Source organism: Ornithorhynchus anatinus, chromosome 18, assembly GCF_004115215.2.
Source record: "Ornithorhynchus anatinus isolate Pmale09 chromosome 18, mOrnAna1.pri.v4, whole genome shotgun sequence".
In the NCBI taxonomy this organism is placed as follows: Eukaryota; Metazoa; Chordata; class Mammalia; order Monotremata; family Ornithorhynchidae; genus Ornithorhynchus; species Ornithorhynchus anatinus.
In genome coordinates, this window is record NC_041745.1 from 37,545,512 (window position 1) to 37,569,977 (window position 24,466).

General features: G+C 41.1%; 1 protein-coding gene across 4 annotated transcripts in view; it reads left to right on the plus strand.

The window, feature by feature from the left end:
• The window catches only part of KCNIP4 (potassium voltage-gated channel interacting protein 4), a 640,168-nt gene that overhangs the window by 375,984 nt on the left and 239,718 nt on the right, over window positions 1-24,466 (plus strand). The window lies entirely within an intron of this gene.

A 24,466-nucleotide genomic window follows, 5' to 3' on the forward strand; every position in this document is an offset into this window, starting at 1 on the left:
GGAGGGATGAAGAAGGGCCTGTTTTAGGGGAGTTTCTCTCTTTTCCTGGCTAGATCCAGCAACCAGTTCTTTGCCAAATGTGGGTTCCAGATTTCTGCATCCCCAACTTAGAGTGTAGGTCAACCCTGGGGTAGGTAAATGTGCTAAGGGAAAGGATCTTGTGGGATGAGTTGTACCATTCTGCTCTAAGCTGTGAATGTTGTTTGTGTTTTTGAAATGCCAGTTTAGCAAAAAAAAATTCCATCCTTGAGGATGCTTGGAACTGAGGCCAGTCTAGAATTGTGCAAATTCAGACACCTCCTATTGACCATATGATTTAAGTCAGTTCCGTGCCTGACTTTTGTAGAAAGTTCTGGGTAAAATACAAAAAAAAATCCAGGATTGGGGCTATCCTGAATAAATTTGCTCAATCATTCATTTTTAGAGAAGCAGCGTGGCTCAGTGGAAAGAGCACGGGCTTTGGAGTCAGAGGTCATGGGTCCAAATCCCGGCTCGGCCACTCGTTAGCTGTGTGACTTTGGGCAAGTCACTTAACTTCTCTGGGCCTCAGTTACCTCATCTGTAAAATGGGGATTAAGACTGTGAGCCCCACGTGGGACAACCTGATTCCCCTGTGTCTACCCCAGCGCTTAGAACAGTGCTCGGCACATAGTAAGCGCTTAACAAATACCAACATTATTATTATTATTATTATTATCAATCAACCATATTTATTGAGCACTTACTGTGTACAGAACACTGCACTAAATGCCTGGGAGAAGCAGCATGGCCTAATGGAGGGATCATGGGCCTGGGTGTCAGAAGGACCTGAGTTCTAAATCCGGATACTCCATTTGCCTGCTGTGTGACCTTCGGCAAGTCACTTCACTTCTCTGTGTCTGTTACCTCATCTGTAAAATGAGGATTAAGACTGTGAACTCCATGGGAGGAAGGGACTGTGTCCTATCTGATCTGCTTGTATCTACCCTAGTGCTTAGTATGGTGTCAGGAATATAGAAAACACTTAAATATCACAATTTTTATTATTATGATTGGAATTGTTATAAGATAACAGAGTTGGTAAACGTTACCTGCCCACTTTAAATGGTTTAATAGCCAAATCTGGGTGGCACGTACAGACTTTAGTAGTAATAATAATAGTATTTAATAGATGCCTATTGTGTGCAAAATACTAAACACTGAGAAAAACTACACAAGTAAGACTTAGATAGGACCCCTTGCCCCCAAGGATTTACAATCCAAGAATAAGATAGAGAGGAGGAGATGGCTCTACACATTAGGAATACGAAAAAATAATTACACATAGGGAAAATAAAAGGGAAGAACAATGACAGATACAAAAGGAGTAGTAGATTTCAGATTCCTCAGAATTTTGAGACTTGTGATTTTTCAGCACTGCGGAAGCCATGTTTTACAGGAATATCTTTTATTATAAGGACTTTGTTTATAGTCATTGTGAGCAGGGTGCGTATCTACCATTTCTGTTTTAACGTACTCTCCCAAGCAGTTAGTACAGTGCTCTGCACAAAGTAAGCACTCAATAAACACCACTGATTGATTGGGAAGTAGCATGGCCTCGTGGGAAGAGTCAGAGGACCTAAGTTCTGATCCAGGCTCTGCCACTTACCTGCTGTGTGACCTTGGGCAAGTCACTTCTTTATGCTTCAGTTCCTTCATTTGCAAAATGGGGATTCAATCCCTGTTATCTTTCCCACATAGACTGTAAACCCCATAAAGGAACTGATTTTCTTGTTTAATAATAATGTTGGTATTTGTTAAGCACTTACTATGTGCAGAGCACTGTTGTAAGCACTGGGGTAGATTCAGGGTAATCAGATTGTCCCATGTGAGGCTCACAATTAATCTCCATTTTACAGATGAGGTAACTGAGGTACAGTAAAGTTAAGTGACTTGCCCACGGTCACACAGCTGACAAGTGGCAGAGCCGGGATTCGAACCCACAACCTCTGACTCCCAAGCCTGGGCTCTTTCCACTGAGCCACGCTGAGGGGTGTGAGCCAATTTCCTTAAGTAAGTTCCCTACTCTACCTTTCCTTTTCCTCTCCTCCCCTTTTATGGACTCATTGAGGCCCCTTCCCTACCTTTGATGTAGCATGGTGAGAAATCAGTGGTGCACAGGAGTTTCCATTCTACAAAATCTTATCAAGAGAAGAGCCAGGCACAAGAACAGAACCCTGCTGACCTATGTGGGAACTGGGGCCTGCTAACAGTATCCTTTCTTGGGAGCCCGAAATTTAGTTATTTCCTACAGAGCTAAATGAAAAAGAATGAAACCCTCAAAGTTTCTCCCTCTTGCATTCTTAATGGTCCCTCTCCACTGTCACTGCCTGGAGAAAGTTAAATGCTGAGTGTGGTGCGTTATCAGGCCACCTGCGAGCACCTTGGGAGCTGGGGAGAATGGACTTGAGAACAACAAGAATGAAGGCTGATTTTAATGGCTGGATGAGGTTTGAATTAGACCTTGGATTTAATTTTAAAATACATTATAGGTTTTGAATGGAAAGCGCTCTTGTACCCTACTGCACTACAAACCTCAATCGGCAACAGCTAATCAAGGTCGGCTTTTAACAGAGGAGAATTTGCCACAGCACTGGGTTTATGCTTCAGGGGTGCTGGAGTGCTCTCGTGCTTGCCAAGGACTAGGCTGACTAAGCTCCTTCTTGAGCTTAAAAAATACAAAATTTTCCATTGGCAAAAGGCAGTTTCAAATCTGAATACAAAGAAAAATACTACTCTGTGGAAGAGTTTTCCTCTCTAAACACTTCTCCTGTTCAATGAAATGTGTTCACTTCTTTGATCAATATATTTTTTATGGTGTGTAATGATTCCTTTTTTCCATAACATGGGGGTCCAAAGCTAAACTTATATGACTAGTTGTGGCTTTGTATTAAAAGTCTTCCTGAAAATGTAAATTGAATGCTTGAATCCAACTGGAAATGTTATTGGTCTTTTCCTACTCCAGAAAGGGTACCATTCAGCTAACATCTCTCCTAAAATGCCTAAAGGGAGAACAAGAAACCATCTGAACCCTTGATTTTTAGAACTAGGGATGAGCTTCATATCACTGCCATAAACTAGAGATTTTCTCTTGTTGTTTAATGATTGTTGAAAATACCCTCAAAACCCAGTAGTTAAGCCAGCAGATGGGATCTGAGTGATAATTTCTGAAGGCTTCTTGATATGGGAAATAGAAAATTTACTTAATGAGCTTCCTCATGATTGGACATATCACACTGGGCTTAGCTATTAATTTCCCAATGTTGAACAAGTCCTACATATTTAAAATTCTAATCTAGTTTGAATAATGTATCAGTGCACACTTAGTAAAAATAATTATGACATTTTAAAACTTGTACTAGATGCTAAGCGCTGGGCTTGATGAAAGATAATCAGATTGAGTTCATGATATAAAGTGGAGGGAGAACCAGCACTGAATCCCTATTTTATGAGTGAGGAAACTGAGGCACTTGAATGTGGAGTAATTTACTCAAGGCCACACTGCAGGAAATCGATCAACCACTGGTGCTCATTGAGGTCAACTTGGTAAGAAAGGAGGGGGAGAGTTGATTGAGTGCCTCGAAGCCAGTGGTAAGGAGTTTCTGTTTGATGCAGAGATGGATGAGCAACTAGTGGATGTTTTATTCAGGAATGGGAAGACGTGAACTTTAACCATTTTGAAGACAAATGATCCAGGCAGCAGAGTGAAGTGAAGACTGGAGTGGGAAGATCCAGGAGGTCAGGTAGGAGGCTGATGTGGAAGTCAAGGAGGGATACGATTAAGTGCTTGGACCAGCATAGGATCCATTTGGATGCAGAGGAAGAGGCAGATCCTAGCAATGTTGTGAAGGAAGAACTGACAGGATTTGGTGATGGACTAAATGTGTGGGTGGAATGAGAGAGATGAGTCAAAGATAATAATAATAATAATCATATTTGTTAAGCTCTTACTATGTGCCAAGCACTGTTCTAAGCACTAGGATAGATAAAGGCAGGCAGGTTGGACACAGTCCCTTTCCTAAATGAGGCTCACCATCTCAATCCCCATTTTACAGATTGGGGCATACATAGAGAAGTGAAGCAACTTGCCTAAGGCCATATAGCAGAAAGGTGGAGGAGCTAGGATTAGAATCAATGACCTACTGACTCTCAGTCCGTGCTCTATTCACTGGGCTTGTGAGACAGGGAGGATGGTGTGGGCGTCTATGGAGATGGGAAAGTCTGGAGGAAGATAGGGTTTGGTGGGAAGATGAGCAGTTCTGTTTTGGACATGTATCAGTGGGACATTTCAGTTCATTATTGATCAAGTGAAGCCTTACCAGGCCTACCCACCCCCAAAAATGAAAAACTGGCTTCTGTTCCATGAACCTAAGTAGGAGTGGAGCAGAGAAGGTATAAACCTTCCCCTTCTTCTTGTCATCTCCTGCTTTTCCCAGCACACCTCAAGAGGAAGCATTATAGAGTGTTGGGCATAGACACAGAAACAGGTCTCCTACCCCCCGGTTATCTGCCCTTAAATAGTCTACTATCTCCATGCTGGGGAGCCATTCTTGGAAATAATATGTGCCCAGTAGTACCCTGGCTTCCATCCAGGGAGTGAGTCTGCCTCCTATCTGACATTGGCTTGCATCTAATCCTGGAGTTCGAGGAGAATACAGCTCAATGTTTGTAAATCCTCCTCCAGACAATATGGCACTGTTTTTGCAAGGAATCCATCATGCCATTTTAAAAGTATTGCATTCTCTGTGTTCTGTAAATAATCTGCTTCGCTTCCTCAGTCTTTGGAATTGCTAGCAATATATAATTTTACATTTTTTTTCATTTTTAACTTAAATTTAAGTAGTATGCTTTATCAGTGTTTTTCATTAAGCAAAACCTGGTTTCAACTCCAAATAGTATTTCTATCAAATGTTGTGCAGTTACATTGTTAAATTTTCTTTAATTTTCAGAAATGCAAGCACTGTAGTCACTTTTTTTTTCTTTGACAAAATGGGAATTACAAGGGAATGTGAAAATTTTCACCATAGCAGACATATCCCATCTTAGATGTACATCTCATTCAAGCATTTGTCCCAAAGGTTAATTATATTCTAGTAAGTTCAAATAGACTGTAACTTGAGTATTTTCTGATGCATCAAAAATGATATTTTTAGACTTGGAATCAGTCAACATTGAAGTGGAATTAACATTCGGTGGCTCAGCTTGATAGAAAATTGAACTGGAAGGATATTTTCCTCTCTGTGGGATCATCGTATTTGTACTCAATATCATAAAATAGAATCAATCCATTGCCAATAACAAGTGGGCTCTTCCACATTCTATTTCTGTGTGTGCGTTTTTGGAATAAATATTAATGTGATGCCATAAATGATAATGAGCATTTAAGCTAGGACTTTTAAAGAACATTATTATTAGGATGGCTCTATTAGAAACTTCCTTTATTCATTTGATCTGCAGCAGTAAGATTTATTTTGGGAACAGTACATATTTAATTCTATCCCAAATGTTTCCATAAAGGACAACAGAGAAGAGACAGACTCCTTTACATGTCAACCCTCTCAGGAGTTTGATATTTATTCAGAGCCTAGAAGTTGACTTTAGTGCCAATCCTTTGGGACACTTCAATTTCAGTACATTTACAAACATTGATTTATAGTTTGTTCTCCAAGACTTCAGCTCCTAAAATGAAAGAGGAGTTTCATGAGCAGAGATTGTCAACTGGAGATGCAGCAACCCCTAGGGGTATATCCTAAAACAGGAGTGGGTACAGCATGGTGTAGTGGGCAGACTACGGAGCTGGGAGTCAGAAGAACATGGGTTCTAGTCCCTTCTCTGCCACCTGTCTGCTGTATGACCTTGGGCAAGTCACTTTACTTCTCTTAGTACAGTGTTTAGCACTTAGTACAGTGCTCTGCACACAGTAAGTGCTTAATAAATACGATTAAACAAATGAATGAATTCTCTGGGCCTCAGTTACCTCATCTGTAAAGTGGGGATTGAGACTGTGAGCCCTCCATGGGAATAGGGGCTGTGTCCAAACATTTTACACCTTTTTACCCCAATGTCTAGTACAGTGCCTGACACTTAGTAAGAGCTAAACAAAACCCACAATTATTATTAATATTACAGTCATTATGGAAGACAGGTATTGGAAACAAAATGGGGGAGGTAGCCGGGTAGAGAAGGAGGCACAGGAGGCAGTCAGTTAGTCAGTCACATTCATTGAGGGCTTACTGTGTGCAGAGTACCGTACTCGGTTTGGGAGAATACAATAGAAAATATAATAGACACATTTCCTGCCTGCAGAGAGCTTATAGTCCAGAAGGTGAATAAGGGATTTGTTCCCCACTGCTGCTGAGGCTACTCTTCTCTGCTTCATTAGCAGGACTCTGCTCTGGACCTATTTGGGCAGGGAGATGTTTAGAGGGTTGGCTAGATGAGAGGGGGGATCTGAATAAAAGGGGAGGAGGAAGGTAAAGGAGAAGGTGAGTCTTCAGGTAATCTGAGAAAGCTCAAGAATAATATCCGGACCAGTGAAAGCCTTTTCTCATCGGCTACAGGAAATGGAAATGCCTGGCCAAATAGCACTGATGGGGATAGAGCCAGTATTTCAATATATTATGAAAGACAGTCTTCCTCTGGGCATCTCTCTCATGCATTTCCTTGAGTACTAGCCTCATTTCTCTCTTCTGATTGAAACTGCCTAGGTTTGACATTGGCCAAGTCCTGGGAAGGTCGAGACATTGCCATTTTTGTCAGATAGAAAAGAAAAAGGGAGCTGCGAATATCAGGTTATTGATACTGCAGCCCTACTATCTCTCCAAATGAATTCTCAATGTGTCATCTATAAAATACAGTGATACAAGTGATAAAATACAATATTTGTGATAACCCTCAAAGAGTCTATGCAGAAGGGAGGTGTGGTGTTTCTTCAAAGAGAAAGTGACAGCATAAAGTGGATCCATTTAATTCTACTGTTGTGGGGAAGAAACAGAGAAGCAGTATGTCCTAGCAGATATAACAAGGGCCTGGGAGTCAGAAAGATCTGGGTTCTTACCCCTGCTCTGCCACTTCTCTGTTGTATGACCTGGAGCAAGTCACCTAACTTCTCTGGGCCTCAATTACTTCACCTGGAAAATGGGGATTAAGACTGTGAGCCCTATGTCAGACAGGGACTATGTCCAACCTGATTAACTTGTATCTACCCCAGGGTTTAGTATAGCGTCTGGCACACAGTAAGCTCAAACTATTATCATAACAACAGAAAAAAGAAGGTTCCATGTGATTCCAAGGCATCACTGTTTTACTAAGTTCTCAATCATTTTTCTATTCACAATCTTACTTTATCGTTACACTATCCCTAAGACTTGAGAGAAGGAATTATTCTTCCCATACCTCAGATGGGGAAACCAAGCCTGAGGAGTCTGACTTGCCCATCATCGCCCTGACTTGGTAGCTGCAGTAGACAGAGTCTAATTTTCACTTGTGCATTTTTCTCCAAACTCAAACAGTGCTCTGAACAAAGTCTTGTCTTACGCTGTCGAGTAGACGCTTAATATTACTGTCACTCTTGATATCCTCTGCCGACTGGAAACTCACAACTAGTAACCCCCCAGATTTGTACTCATTAACTACTTTTCCCCGACCATGATCTCTAAAGCTTTCTAAGGAAGATTCTACAACAGACCAGGCTACAACTGTTTTTGTTCATTTTTGTCAACATATGACAAATAGAAAATGTGTCCATGGAGAGCATGTGGTTCACTCTCAGGCCCTGTGGTGGGTGTATTTCCTGCTAGAGTTAGGAGGAGAATAAGCTTAAACATTTGTTGATACACAAGTATAGAAACTTTGGCTTTTATTAACAGATCACTTCAATGTTTACTCATAAAAGGTTAAGTGACTCTGAACCTATGCAAAATAAGTCACCTGGTTGCCTTGGCCTCTCTGAGATTGTGTCTAAATGTTGATTTTGTCTAAGGCAGACGGATGATTACTGAGTTCACGGAAAAGCGCTTAGCGCTGTTGACAGACAGAATCGGTTCCGAGGAGGGTACGGTAGGTGTGTGTTCCCGCTTACGGTGTTAGGTTTAATCTGCCTAAAGAATTTCAATTAGCTTCCATCTGAGAAATATTAAAAACCCCTGAAAGCTTCTGGGTGCTTTCTGCACTAGTTCAGGCAATGTGGCCAACCTGGAAACTCAGAAGCAATCTCTCAGCTGTCAAGTCAGACCAGAAATTCAAAACATTAACCATCTGCTAAAGGAATTCTTGCCACCAGAGGCTCTTTGCACTGAAGATGATCTTGAATGCCTTTGGGAAGGAAAAAGAAAAAACATTTTTGCCCAATGTGTGGTTCTGTGTCTGCATAACTCAATTCATATGCTAGAGGGCACAGGAAATATTCACTGTACTAATAGTAAGAGTATTATTGTTATAATTACTACTATTATTACCATTATGGTATTTGTTAAGCACTTACTATGTGCCAGACACTGTACTAATCATTAAGTATTCAGTATTAAGACCTTATGAGGTGCAGAGAACTGTACTAAGCCCTTGGAGAGAATACTTAGGTGGAAATTGGGCACAGTCTGTGTCCCTTGAGGTGCTCACGATCTATTGATAATAGAGGGAGGAGGAGGAGCATTGATATTTATTGAACACCTTATTGAGTACAATGCACAGTAAAATAAGTGCTTGGAAAAATACAGCAGAAACACAAAATGAGTTTCTGGCTACAAGAAGCTCCAGATATTGCACTTGATTTCTATATCAAAAGAGATAATTGTACAAAATTGCAAGTGCTAATGTATTCAGAATAAATATCTGAAAATAATTCTCTTTAAAAAACCAGATAAGATGATGGTCATTATTTGAAGTTTTCAATAAAGTTGCCTCCTAATTTCCCAGTCTTTCATTTATGCCTCCCATCCCATGTTTAGAGGGTTGGCTAGATGAGAGGGGGGATCATATTTATGAAGTGCTTACTGTAAAATTTGTTACAAAATCCAAAGCATATTTTAGAATGTCCATTTGCAGAGATGCCTGCATTTGACCTTGAGTTGCTCAGTGGTTTCTAATCCATTTTGGGGAGATATTTTAGGGGCAATCTAAGGGTTTAACCATTGATTAACATTGTAGCACTCAGGGCTATGTAACTTTAGCAGGCCTCATGGCAAAACCTGGGTTTACTCTCTAGATTGCTTACATGACAAGCGGCGTGGCTTAGTGGAAAGAGCTAGGGCTTGGGAGTCAGAGGATATGGGTTCTAATCCCGGCTCAGGCACTTGTCAACAGCGTGGCTTTGGGCAGATCACTTAACTTCTCTGTTCCTCAGTTCCCTCCTCTGTAAAAAGGAGATTAAGACTGTGAGCCCCATGTAGGACAACCTGATTACCTTGCCTCTACCCCAGCTCTTAGAACAGTGCTTGGCACAAAGTAAGCACTTAACAAATATCATCATCATCATTATTGTTATTATTACATTGTTTCTCTTACCTGGCTCTGAAAGATTTAACTTTATTACTCGAGTAATAAACCCATAGTTTATATGTGATCACATTATTTTCTGAAGGGATGTTTTTATTTTGGGCACTTATTTAAAACCTCTAATTTATGTTTAAATTTTGCAAGCAATTCTTCAAAGTAATATTCCCATCCCTATGCTCTCCCCATTTTGTTACAAAGAACTCACACCTCTCATGGAGTTCTGAGTAATAAAAATTCCTAGTCCAGAATGTCTTTTAGAAACTTACCCTACTTCCCTTTTTTTCCACATTGTATAGTTTTTTTCTTTTTCCTAATAAAATGCCCAGGAAATGGTCTTCCCATATTTCCCGATCATTGTTGCTCCAGTGAAAGGAATTACCAGAAAATTTTCAGTGACTCTCTTCAGCCACTGAAGGGGAGCAGATCCAACCTTCTCGGCTAGAAAAATGTAAGTGGAGAGAAGATTTATTTAAAACACTGCTTCAGCCAGCACTAAACAGCTACTTAAGAACCTCTTGATATCTAGGACTTACTATCCCCTCATTCCCACAGTTAAATCTGGACCTAGAAGTTGACAGTTGGGGACTTCTCTTTAATAGAAACAAAGCACTGCTGTTGGATCTTATGTTCTTATTCAACCTACTTGGATCAAGGACTAAGCATCCTTGGTTTCAATTTTCCTTCCCTCCCTTTGAGGCTGAAGCTCACGGGATGGGATTTGGCAGGCCAAGCACAGGTAGGGTCTTCTACTTACCAAGGAGGGAGCAAAGCCATTCCTCCTGCTCCACCATCCTCCTACACCAAATTGCCTCAGAGGAAAACTGCTGCAGCACTGTGGCCTGGAGGGAAATGAAAATACCAGGGTATCAGGAATAGTAGTAGTAATAAAACTTACTAAGTGCCCATTGGGTAGAATGCACTGTATTAGACACTTGGAAAGTGCAAAACAAAAAAGACACATTCCCTGTCCACAAAAAGCTCAAATGAGGGCAGGGAACTGGTAGTGTAGTAGAGTCATCTAGTGGAGAGAACACGGACCTGGGAGTCAGAAGGACTAGGGTTCTAATCCCCCTTTCACCACTTGTCTGTTGTGTGACCTTAGGTAAGTCATTTCACTTCTCTGATCCTCAGTTACCTCATCTGTAGATTGGGATTGAGACTGTGAGCCTCCGGTGAGACAGGGACCGTGCCCAACTGGATTACCTTGCATTTACCCCAGCGCTTAGAACAGTGCTTATCCGTAAAGCCATGCCACTTCACTCAGAACTCAGATTGTATCTGATCCAGTTAACTTGTATCTAAACAAATGCTTAGCACAGAGCTAGAGGCCTAGTAATAAATACCATTATATCGTTGCCATTACTTTCAGTATTATTGTCTACTCCATCTCTATTCCATTTCTCCTCCTCTACCTCTAGCGTCTCTCCTCCACAGAGTGCACCAGGATTTTAACTTAGTAGGCATGAGGAATATGCATCTCAAAATACATGACTGCAAAGATCTGCAGGGAGTCTACAGCACTTTGGACCGGTGGTGGCCATGGATTAGGTTGTACTTGGGTTTTTTAGTATGTATCAGATGGGCTTTCACCCACCCAACCCTCATTTTCATTCTAGGATTTGGGTAGATAAATACTCCTAAGAGCATTGATTTGTCTCCCAACAGTCTTTCATTCCCACCCCATCCCATCCCAACCCTCGCCCGCAATACCAATTTGATGAGAGACAGAAGTTGAGGGCAGCGTTCACTTCTACCCTTTCCCTGTCTCATGCTACATCCTCTCTCCTTCCACAAAAAGGACGTGACTGCCCTATTTGCCCTCTCTTCCGCATCGCTGGTGCACTTGGATCTGTAAATCTGAAGTATTAGCTATTCACCCTACCCCCTGCATTTATGAACATATCCTTTTACACTCCCGTATCTCCTGTCTATTACTTGTTTTAATGCCTGTCTCCCCTCTAGACTGTAAGCTCCTTCTGAGCTGGAAACATGTCTATAAACTCTACTCTTGTTCTTTCCCAAGTGTTTAGTACAGGACTCCATCCATAGTAAGCTCTCAATAATTAACGTTGCTTGGTTGATTAATTCCTTTAAGGGACTGATGAAGGAACGCATCTGTAATATAGACAAATATGTATGGGATGGTCATCTTGTGCCAGGCTGGTTAAATTTCACAGTCCTCATCCTGCATGGGACTCACAGTCTAAGTCAGTGGGGGAACAGGTAGTTAATTTCCATTTTACAGTTGGGGAAGTTGAGGCACAGAGAAGTTAAGTAACTTGTCCAAGGTCACCCAGCAAGCACCTGGCCAAGTCGGGATTAGAACCCAGGTCCTTCTGTCTGCCAGGCCTGTGCCCTTTCCACCAGGCCACGCTGCTTCTCAATTTTATCCCTGTTTTAGGGAGGTCAAGTGCGGGCCCGGGTCTTGGTGGGGTTAGGCAGGGATCCCCATCGATTAGACTGTAAGCCCGTCAAAGGGCAGGGTCTGTCTCTACCTGTTGCCGATTTGTACATTCCAAGCGCTTAGTACAGTGCTCTGCACATAGTAAGCGCTCAATAAATACTATTGAATGAACAGTCCGATTTGTGTGAAATAATTCTCCTAGAGTCCCCAGACTGAAAAGAACGTTAAATAGTCACCTACTCTACTCTCCTGCCACCAGGCCATCCTGCACCTAAACCATCCCTCATAAATGCAGGAAGGAACGTTCCTCCTATAGTTACCCATTTCTCTGTTTTTTGCATCTTTCTTATTTTTCAGAAAGCTCTTCCTTGCTTTTAGCCTAAGCATCTCGCAATGCAGTTCAATTTATTTTCTTTCATCTTAACTCAAAATCGCCCAGTGGAATTAAAAGAGAGTTAAAAGCTCACAAAGTTAAAAATCATATTGGCAGTCATTTCAGGTAGGTTAAAACTCTAGCTTTTGCAGGGGTCAAAATCGATCATTAAATAATAGCTGGGTACGTGTTTCTTATTTCATGGTTGATTATCTACTGGATTTGGGAAAGGCATTTGTAGCATTTAAAGTCCAATACTAGACACTTCTATTTGTATCTTGAGACTAGTGCCACTCACGCAGCAATAAAAAAAGCAGTTTATTTTTAGAAGCATTGATTCTGTAGGATATGGAAAGAAATGAGGTTTTCTCATCAAGTTTTGATCTGATAGATGCATCAAAAGCATCGGTCAGCTTTCTAGAGTGTGTTACCAGTGGCAACGGTCTGAAAAATTTCCTATGAAAAAAAAGATAAAGGAACCTGGAATACTTTAAGATCATCTATCTGCCTGGTTGGGTATTTTGTTTTAAATTGTTTTTGCAACCTAAAATGTGATCCTGGAGCGTTGTTTATTGCATTTTCCTCAGTGATGGCAAATGATTAACAGGGAGGGTGCAGATTTTGTTCGTCATTGCTATTAGACCTGTCACCTTCATTTTCTAATCCAGTTATTTTGTTTTTGAGTCTCAGTATTCTGCTCAGTAATGGAGCAAAATTAGGTCCAAATAAGCCATTACTGTGGAAATAAGCCTTTTTTTAGACGAGTCTCGCTGTCCCTCGCTTAACCTCCTAGTGAAAAGCAGCATCCCATTTGTGTGTGTTTCAAGTCACTCATCCTCCTGTGGTAGGTAGTGTCCCAGAGACTGGAGATGATTTTCAATGTAAAACAATGATAACGTAAAACAACTGACAGCGGCAGGACCCACAAGGCTGGTTCGGAGAAAAAAATCTCTGCTTCCTCTTCATTTCTCCTCCTTGCTTCTTTCTAACTGACTGAGCTCAGATCCCACTTCCTGCTGTCTATTGGTGACCCTCTCAAACATTCTACCACCTTAGCTGTAGCTCACTCTTAAAAGAACAAATGTGCCTAACTGACTGTTCTCTCCATTTCACCTAATAGCCAGCGTTCTCATTGTTAGAAAATGCACCGTTAGAGTAGTGTCTATGTTGTTGGGGATATGACTGAGACTGTGCCCTCAGAATGGGTGCCCTAAGAATGGGTGAGGCCTGCCTATAAGCATGTTCATTGCAAAGCTGGTTCTACTTTCAATTTAGAAGCAACGAGGTAGCTCTCATTGCCTTTTTTTTTCCTCCAGAAAAGGCAGTTTGTAAATGCACAGAAGGAGCCCATGGAAATTTTAAGTGGTCTAATGTCATTTAAAAAAATTCCAGGATGTTTGGCTATCTTTTGTCTTCTCAGAATGTAATGCAAAAGGGAGAGTTTTTCATTATTCAGCTGTCAATTGCGTAATGAAAACTTAACAGGATCTCTTTATCCTCAGTCTCGCTGAATATTAGTGTGTGTGTTTGGGCTCTTAATAGACCAAGTAATAGAAATTTCAGACACTAGGGTAGGGGAAAAGTATCCATCAAGATACAGCGAGAATAAAAGGCAATGAACGCACGTGTGGAGAGACAGTAGTAAGACCAGAAAAGAGGTTGGAAAATGGAGGAAAATGAATCATCTCTCCTTGATTGCGAAGCCGACTGATTAATTCCAGGAGGTCATTCCCACAGCAGGGTTCTTCCTCGGAGGCGGCCGTTCGGATGACTGGTTCATGTTCGGTGTTTAATGTAGCTGTAACTGTTGAGCTATTTTCTTGTGCAGAATGAGATAGTGAAAATGCACATTCAATTCAAGGAGAGGTGGATAGTGTTCTCAAAGCTGAAAGACAAGTGCTTAATTTCTGAAAAAAATTTGTTTTGCCAGTGTAGTGTTCATTCATTCAATCATATTTATGAAGTGCTTACTGTCTGCAGAGCACTGATTAAGCACTTGGGAAAGTACAGTGCAACAATGAACAGTGACATTCCCTGCCAACAGTGAACTCACTGTCTAGTGTTCAGGGAGTTGTGTGGATTTTAAAAGATTGACTTTGCTATGCTTATTCTCTTTGTCACAGATTAGTTTATCCAGTCATATCAACACCTTGACGTCACTCAATCATCAAGAGTGTCATCATTTGCTTGTGAAGCATGGCTACAAACCTACCTTTAGATTGCAAGCCCACAAAGGGACAGCGAATGTGTCTCTCACCTATGTATTTTCTCCCAGTGCATAGCACAATTCTCTTCACACAGGAAACATTTAATAAATACTGTAGAACATGGATCTGGGAGTCAGAATGCCATGGATTTTAATCCTGGTTCCGCCACTTGTTGCTGCATGACTCTGGGGAAATCACTTAAACACTTATCTGGGTCTCAGTCACCTCATCTGTAAAATGGGGATTGAGACTGTGAGTCCAACATGGGACAGGGACTCTGTCCAGTCTGATTTGCTCTTATCCACTCAGCACTTAGTACAGTCTTGGCACATAGTAACTGCTTAAAAAAATACCATCACTATTATTATTATTATTATTATTAACCACAATAGTGCCTCCCTCTATGTGGGAAATGTGTAGTCTCCAGATGAAATGGGGAAAGAGACTACCTTATATTCCTGTTTAGAAATGGCCTCCATGGTCACCAGTCAGGTGTTCTATACAGTTTCATTAGCTGCCAGAAACATATGACCAGTAATTGGAAAACACAAGGAATAACCCCAATCCTGGGAGCCAACACCTGACTGCACAGCTAACTCTGCTCTCAGATTTCCCTGAGGTAAAAATTGTCATCTCCTAGACCCTGTGATGAAAAGCAAGTTGTCCTAAAGTGAACCATAAGGTGTCAAAATGTTTTGACTTTCTCCCCCTGGAGGAGTCATGAGCCTAACTGTAGATGGATATAGAGGAGGAAGGAAAAATGTCATACAGAGTGACCACTTCTACACTCAATATTGACTTGGCATTAGAATATGCTAGCTTTGGGAAGAGAGCACCAGAGAGACATACCAGGAAGGGAACTCTCTAAATAGGCATCTTGAAGAGAGACCTAGCAGTAAGGGAATACCTTCAAAAGGCATCTTGAGTGCCACTTCATGATTGACCTGGGCAATCAATTAATCAGTCATATTTATTGAGTGCTTACTATGTGCATAGCACTGAAGGGTCCAGTACAACAGAATTAGTAGCCCTGTTCCCTGCCCAAAATGAGCTGACACCTGTATCCTCTGTCCCTAGACCCTGCCCTGATTTAAACCAGCTAGTCGGTTATTCCACAACAACAAGTCAGATCATCTGATTCCCAGGCCCATGCTCTTTTCACAAGATCATGCTGCTTCAACCTCCCATAGCTTTCTGAGCACACCTTACCTCGTTACTTAAGCTCTAACTCTTGAACATATCCCCCTCCCTTCTTCCCCCTTGTCTGCAATTTATTTTACAGTCTGTCTCCCCAGGTAGATTGTAAACTCCTTGAGGGTAGCAATCATTAGACCAGTTCTAATGTAATACCCCAAATGGTTAGGTTGGAAGAGTAGGCCCTTATTAAAAGCTACTGTTTGGTTGATGGATTTCCGTTATCAACATCAAGCAGTCAAATGTTTTAATATGTTAAATACTTTCCCTACAACAGTTTGATACCCATGGTATGTTTCACTTGAGCATCTCATAAAGCCAGCAGACCCCACCTGTATTTTCCACCAGCCTATGCCTCCTATGTAGAGGTCAGTGATTCCCAGACCCTCACATCCAGAACTTTGTTTATCCAAACATAGATGCCCAGACCAGGAAACCGAGTCAGAGTCTTGTGGATTTACTTTTTTCAACATTATAACTTAGCCAGGGAGCTGCAAAAGTCACTATTAGCCAGATTTTAATTATTCTCAATGAGCAAGCTATTATACCTCTTAACATGTGGCGGGTCAATTATGGAATGCCAGATTCAGTAATTTTGCACTGACACAAACATAACAAGAAGTGCAACCAGCAATAATTTCATAAATGGAGTCTCTCTCTTCCCAGCCAATTCTAAATTATTGCTTGTTGAACATGCCTGGCACACAGTGAAACTCATTTATCGCGTTAGATTTGGAGGTGGATTCTGCCAGCTGACTCGATCACATAAATGCCATCCACATGTTATGCTGAAGGATCCACTAATCTTGAAACAGGAATGAAAAAGGCTGAGACATATTTTTGATGGTACTTATTAAATGCTTCCTATGTGCCAGGCACTGTGCATAGTTCTGGGGAAAATACAAAATAATCAGATAGGTCAAAACCTCTTTGCCCCATGAGGTTCACAGTCTAAAAACAAGGGACAACAGATATCCACATTGGGTTTGCAGACCCAAAAGGAAAGTATGCCAAGTGTGGAAAGCAGTGGAAGGCTTTTAATAACAATTGAAGAAGCACTTTTCAATGTGCCAAAACACTCTCCTGGGCATCTAGTCTATTTCAAAGAACTTTTTAGAGCATTTAGTAGCCTCCAAAGACATTACACTATATCTCTATTTATTAGAGTCCCCACTGTCAACCATTATTTAGAGTCATATTCTATATTAAATCACAAGAATGTCATTCTCCTGAAGCAATACACCTGAGAGTCTTAAATAAGTATATGACAAATGTTCAGGGCCTGAGCCTATTTCAGCCAACACAGTATACTAGCCACTGGACAGTGCTGAGAGCAACTTGAGAAGCAGCGTGGCTCAGTGGAAAGAGCCCCGGCTTGGGAATCAGAGGTCATGGGTTCTAATCCCGGCTCCGCTGCCTGTCAGCTGTGTGACTTTGGGTGAGTCGCTTAACATCTTTGTGCCTCAGTTACCTCATCCGTAAAATGGAGATTAAGACTGTAAGCCCCACGTGGGCTTGTATCCTTGTATCTATACCAGAGCTTAGAACAGTGCTTGGCACATAGTAAGCACTAAACTTACTTAACAAATATAATTATCATTATTATTATTATTATTTAGTGCTTTTTAAATGTTAAAAATGATAGGTTACAAATAAGAAAAGAAGACATTATCTCCAAAATTTGAGCTGAGAAGGAAGTTACTGGGCTCAAAATTGGATTATAATCACAGAGACAATATACTCTTTTAAGTGATTGATATACTGCCTTCTAATTTCTATATAGAAATTGAATTCATTGGCATTTTCACCCAAGAGAAAGCTTCAATTGTCTGAAGATTCCTTTTAGCTTTCTTTCAGAAGGGAGATCTTGGTTTCATGTATGCCAAGAAATTTGTACTACCAGATCCCAATATGAAATTAATAAACTCATAATAAATCTTAGCGCATAAGAATACCATAATGACATAGCATTAAAATGGTTTGAATAGATCTAACTAGCAGAAAAAGGTATAGTTATGTAAAATAACTAATGTCAGCAGCCCGAGAATATTACACAAAAGATGAAATCACTACGTGGAGATGTGTTTCAAAGGGATGTGGAAATTTGACATTTCAGAGAAGTAAATCAAAATCTGAAGACAGAATAAAACAAAATCAGTAATTAGAAAAGGTAATTATAATAGAACTTAGTATATCAAGAGTGTGTGTGTGTGAGAGAGAGAGCATGTGTTAGAGAGAAAACAGCTTCACACTGCTACATCCAGCTTATTGTGAAACTTTTGAGTCTTTAGACTTTCCCCATGACAGATTTGCAGCTCTAAGGTATCTCTGGTTCATTATTCTTAATGACTCTAGGGAAGAAGTCATAGACAGTTACAATGACTAATTTTGTCCTGAACCTTTTGGTTAGAGCAATGTCCAGGAATAATTTATTACACTGACATTACGTAAAAGGAGTAAGTGCAAAACAAATATTCAGACTGGCATTTAAAAACATTTCCGATCAAAGGGCACCTACTCCTTACTTTATATCAAGATGATCCTGTTTGGTACCTGTCAAGGAACTAATCTTATCTAAACTCCATGGGAAGCAAAGGTTATCTTTAACACAATAAAAAAGGGCAAATGAATGTTAACATTTAATTAAAGCCACAGTAAAAAGAAAAAAACAAAGGGCAGGCTAGAAACAGGGAAAAGGAAAAGAGATTTAGAGCCTAAAGAGACAGGCTGGGTATCTGGACCATATCTATTCCAAAGATCTTAAATTAAGGGTTTCTTTGAGCCATTTACTTAGCTTGTTTATCCCCTTCCACATTTTCCAATTCTGTGGTTGTTTTATTGTCTAACCATTTATCTCCATGTGTCTCCTTGCTGACATTTTATATCTATTTATGTCATTTTTATTGTATTGAACATTGACATCACCCCTGTGTGGAAGAGAACTCCTGATTCATCGACCATAGAAAGCTGAAAGCTGCCTCTGATTCTGCTACCTAGGCAAAGCACTGTCCAGGGATATTTCAGAGAAAAGTAATATAACAAAGGTAGAGAGCCAGCATGTTCCTTTGGGAAGAATACAATGCTGGATGGAAACAAAAATAGCATAGCAACAAACTTTCTTTTCTAAAAGTTGCTAGAGCAGGGCTTCCTACCCTACAGATGGATTTGCAATTTTGTGTTATCAAAGAGTGGTATTTATTCATTCAGTCATAGTGGGAAAAAAATTCCAGATGTGGTAACGTGGATGGACAACTCGATCACAGAGTTTGCCTGATGTGTGACTTTGGGCAAATCATTTAGTGCCTCCGTGTCACAGTTTACTCACCTTTAAATGGGAATCCATTGTGATTCATTCATTCGTTCATTCAGACCTGAGAGCTTCTGAGCAGGGCTGGAAAAGAACCAAGAGTTTCCAAGTGGGACTGAAAAGCCCATCTAAAGTGAGTCTCGAAGCACTAAGTAATCATAAAAGTCAACCTGCCCTTCCACAACCCCATCCTGCTTGCGCTCTCTCTCTCTCTCTCCCCCCCTATCTCTTTCTCCTTCCCTCCAAAAAGCCTTTTCCCATTTAACCCTGCATCAGAATGAAAAATTGGTACCTCTATTTGAAAGAAAATACTTACAGTAACTTCAGATATTGTCTCTATTACCCATGAAACCCAACTTGATGTAAGTGGGTGAAGGAGGAATTTATCCATAAATTTGTGGTGTGAAAATTGTGTGTGTGTGTGTGTGGATATACATCTTCCAGGAATTTTTTTTCTTTACGGCAGCAGTAGAATGCAATCAAGCTTTCAATCAATGATATTTTCTGAGCACTCACTGTGCAGAGAACTGCACTAAGCAGTTGGGGGGATTCAATACAGTAGAGTTGGTAGACGTGATCCCTGGCCTCAAGACCTTACAATCTAATGAGACATGAGACATTAAAATACATTGCATGGAAGGTGACAGAGTATAACGATAAGTACCCAAGTGTTGCAGGGCTAGGGGTAGGATGAGTATAAAAGTGCTTAAGATGCGCAGAAGGGTGGGGAAATGAAGTGTTAATGAGAAGATCTCTTGAAGGAGATATGATTATAGAGGTATGAGATGTATTATGAGATATATCATTCTAACTGTGGCTCCACCACATACCTGTTTTGCGACCCTGGGCAAGTCACTTACCTTCTCTATGCCTCAGTTCTCTCATCTGCAAGATGGGGAATTCAATACCTATTATCCCTCCTACTTATACTGGTAGCCCCATGAGGGACCTGGTTATCTTGTATCTATTGCAGTGCTCAGTATAGTACTTGGAATGTAGTAATAGCTAAACAAATATCACTGTTATTATCATCATTATTTAATTGATAATTACTTATTCTTATCATTATTAGAAGCAGTGTGACCTATTGGGTGGATCATGGGCCTGGGAGTCAGAAGGACCTGGGTTCTAACCCTAGCTCTGCCACTTTTCTGCAGTGTGACTTTGGGCAAATCACTTCACTTCTCTGGACCTCAGTTACTTCATCTGTAAAATGGAGATTGAGACTGTGAGCCCCATGTAGGACATGGACTGCATCCAACCCAATTTGCTTGTATCCACCACAGCGCTTAGTTCAGGGGCTGGCACATAGTAAGTACTTAACAAATACCACAATTATTATTCCTATTATGAGTATCAGTATTATAGCACGGCTTTAAAGAGCGGAAAGTGGTGGTCTGCCAGACATGAAGGGAGAGGGAGTTCCAGGGTAGAGAAAGGACGTGGTCAAAGGGTTGGCATCAGGACAGGGAAGATTGAGGCACAGTGAATAGAGAAGCCAAATGTGCAGAGTGAGTTGTAATTGATCAATCATTTGTATTTTGTGAATGCTTACTGTGTGTAGAATATGGTACTAAGCCCTTGGAAGAGTACGGTATTACAAAATTGGCAGTCATGTCCCCTGCCCGCAGGAGCTTAAAGCCTAGAAGGGTAGACGGGCATTAAAACAAACTATAGATATGTACATAAGTGCTGTGGGGCTGAGGGTAAGATGAATATAAATCCTTTGCACAAATCCAAGTTCAAAGACAATACAGAAGGAAGAGGGAGTAAGAAATGGGCGCTTAGTAAAGAAAGGCCTCTTGGGAATGTGATTTTAATACGTTTTTGAAAGTGGGGAGAGTCTGTTGGATATGAGGGGCAAGAGAGATCCAGGTCGGAGGCAGGACACGGGCAAAGGGTCATCAGCGATAGATGCGATCAAGGTACAAATCGAGGTTGGCATTAGAGGAGCAAAGTCAGCGTGCTGGGTTGTGGTAGGAAATCAGAGAGGTGAGATAGGAGGAGGTCAGGTGATTGAGTGCTTTAAGGCAAATGGTGAAGAGTGACTTGGTGACTCGGAGGTAGAGCGTTGGGCTACTACTGGAGGTTTTTGAGGAGTGGGAAAACATGGACTGATTTTTTTTATATAAATGATCTGGGCAGCAGAGAGAAGTGTGGTCTGGAGTGGAAAGAAACAGGAGTCAGGGAGGTCAGCTAGGAGGCTGACCCTGTTGATGAGGTGGAAGAGGATAAATGTTTGGATCACTGGAGTAGCAGTTTGGATGGAGAGGAAAAAGCAGATCCATCAATTAATCAGTTAAGTTTATTGAGCACTTATTGTCTGCAGAGCACTGTACTAAGCACTTGGGGGAGTACAAAATAACAGTCGATAGACACATTCTCTGCCCACAATAAGCTTACAGTCGAGAGTGAGGGAAAGGTTTTGATATAAATAGATAAATGACAGCTATGCATCCAAGTGTTGGGGGGTTGAAGGAGGGGGGAATAAAGGGTGCAAATCTAAGTTCAAGGGCAAGGCAGAATAAGTGGGAGAAGAGGAAATGAGAGTCCTTGGTCTGGTAAGGACTCTTGGAGGAGGTGGGCTTTTAAAGAGCCTTTGAAGGTGGAGAGACATTGTCAGATATGAAGGAGGGCATTCCAAGCCAGAGGCAAAAGGTGGGGGAGGGATTGGTGACAAGATAGACAGGATTGAGGTACAATATGTAGGTTGGCATTAGAGGGGAGAACTGTGTGAGCTAGTTTGGAGTTAGAAACCAGGAAGCTCAGATAAGAAGGAGCTCCTGTTTGATGCAGAGGTGGCTGAGGAACCGCTAGAGGTTATTGAGGCGAGGGAAACATGGACTGAACGTTTTTAGGAGAAAAATGATCTGGGCAGCAGAGTGAATTATGGACTGGAGTAGGAAGAAGCAAGAGACAGGGAGGTCAGTGAGGAGTCGTACAATAATCAAGACGGTAGGATAAGTGCTTAGAAAAGCCTGATATCGGGTTGGATGAAGAGGAAAAGGCAGATTCTAGAGATGTTGTAAAGGAAGAACTGACAGGATTTGGGACAGACTTAATATGTGGGTTGAATGAGATCGTTTAGTCCAGAATAATACCAAGGTTACAGGCTTGTAAGTAGGGAGAATGATGGTGTTGTAATCTCTTAAAGCACAACTAAGGCATTCATTCAGTAGTACTTATCGAGTGCTTACTATGTGCAGATCACTGTACTAAGCACTTGGAATGTACAATTCGGCAACAGATAGACAATCCCTGCCCTTTGTCGGGCTTACAATCTAATTGGGGGAGACAGACGGATAAAAACAAGACAACTTAATCACAATAAACAGAATCAAGGGGATGTATGCCTCATTAACAAAGTAAATAGAGTAATAAAAATATAAAGGATGCATCCACAAAAGGCATATGTAAATTATTAATTACTATAATAATCATGATAATAATAATGATGGTATTTGTTAAGCGCTTTCTATGTGCTAAGGCACTGTTCTAAGTACTGGGGTAGATACTAGGTAATGAGGTTGTCCCACACTGGGAGCACAGTCTTCATCCCCATTTTACAGATGAGGTAACTGAGAGAGAGAGAGAAATTATATGACTTGCCCAAGGTAACACAGCAGACAAGTGGAGTCAGGATTAGAACCCAGATCCTTCTGTCTCACAAGCCCGTGCTCTTGTCACTAGGCCATGCTGCTCTCATACTATGTACAGAAGCACTGTGTATATATATACTAATAGAATAGAATATAGGAGTTTGTGCAGTATGTTGGAATACATCCTTTATTTTTTGTTGAAACAATAGTTCTAAAATTCCAGACTTACTAAAACAAGCCTCCTGGAGACATATCTGTAAGCTGGTGCATTATCCTGTTTTAAAAAACTAATTTAACAACTTGCCTGAATAGGAGAACAATTTGCTAATGCAGTTGTCAACTGTAAAACCCCTAGTAAATGAATGAATAATGCTTGTAGTTTCCCTGACGTGTAAAAATGTATAATTAATGGCAATTTTAAAGCTCTTGGAGGCCTTGTAATCAGTGATATTGATTTTTTCCCCCTTCATATAAGAGAGTAGTAATGTTTTATCAGATTTTATTCAGTTCTCTGCCATTTATGACACTTAGTGTACTTGTTTTTGGAGGGTTGAAAAGTCAAGTCTAGTCCTCAGGGATAAACAGATTCCATTTAGCATTATTCTGCATTAGCACTTTGCCCAGTGACATACCAGAATGGCAGTCAATATCTCTAAAGTTGAGGACCCCCTGAAGCTAACTTTGCAAGTAGTTTCAGAATTTTCTTAGTTGCAGTTTGGTCTTCAGGGTCATCCATGTAGAATGAGCACTACTTAGCACAATATAGCAAACAACGAAAAGCAGATGTACATATTTTGGTCCAGTATAAACTTTACCCCATTAAAAGTATCTTCTTTATCTTATATAATTTCCTTTGTCTTCTGAATTCTTTCTCTTTCATCATTAAAGTGAAATCAGTCAACTGGCGAGGGAGCACACCCTGACATCACCTCAGTCATACCAGAGATCCAAGCAGCTTTCAGATGGATTATGGCTCCCTTCATCCTCCCTCTGCTCTCCTCCTCATCCACCACTCCCCTCAATGGCCCAGTAAGGGTCATTAGGTCTGGTTCAGTGTCCTTCTGCCTTTTTCCTCCCTTTGACTCTCTTCCCTTTATGTTCTGATGGAAGAACTGACAGGATTTGGAGACGGACAATATGTGGATTGAATGAATAACAAGGTTACAGGCTTGTAAGTAGGGAGAATGATGGTGTAGTCACCTGTTAAAGCAGAGCTAAGGACTGAAAAGCCTGCATCCACAAAAGGCCTAGGTAAACTACATATAGTAAGCAGCGTGGCTGAGTGGAAAGAGCCCGGGCTTGGGAGTCAGAGGTTATGGGTTCGAATTCCGGCTCTGCCACCTGTCCGCTGTGTGACTGTGGGCAAGTCACTTAACTTCTCTGTGCCTCAGTGACCTCATCTGTAAAATGGGGATTAAGACTGTGAGCCTCATGTGGGACAACCTGATTACTCTGTATCTACCCCAGCGCTTAGAACAGTGCTCTGCACATAGTAAGCGCTTAACAAATATCAACATTATTATTATTATTGCTAATACTTTATATGTATATACATGATTACTCATAGAATACTGTTGTTTGTTTAGGTGGCTGATTCAGAGAACCATTTAAGAAGCAAGAAAAGCAAAACTACTTGTCATCAAAGGCTTATCCCTTATGGAGAGGGAACTTTGTCTTAAGCGGGTTTTCGTCACCTTTTCCTTAGAACCTCAGTTCCTGCTCCAGTAGAAGAGAGAAAAGTGTAGCTGAATTTTCCAGCTTCTGATCCCACCCTCAGAGTCCATCAGACCCCCCCACCGTCCTCTCTTTCTGCCCTTTAGTATTTGGAAGGCTTTGTGGAACCCATGCTCTCCTGCCTTCCCCAACTCAATA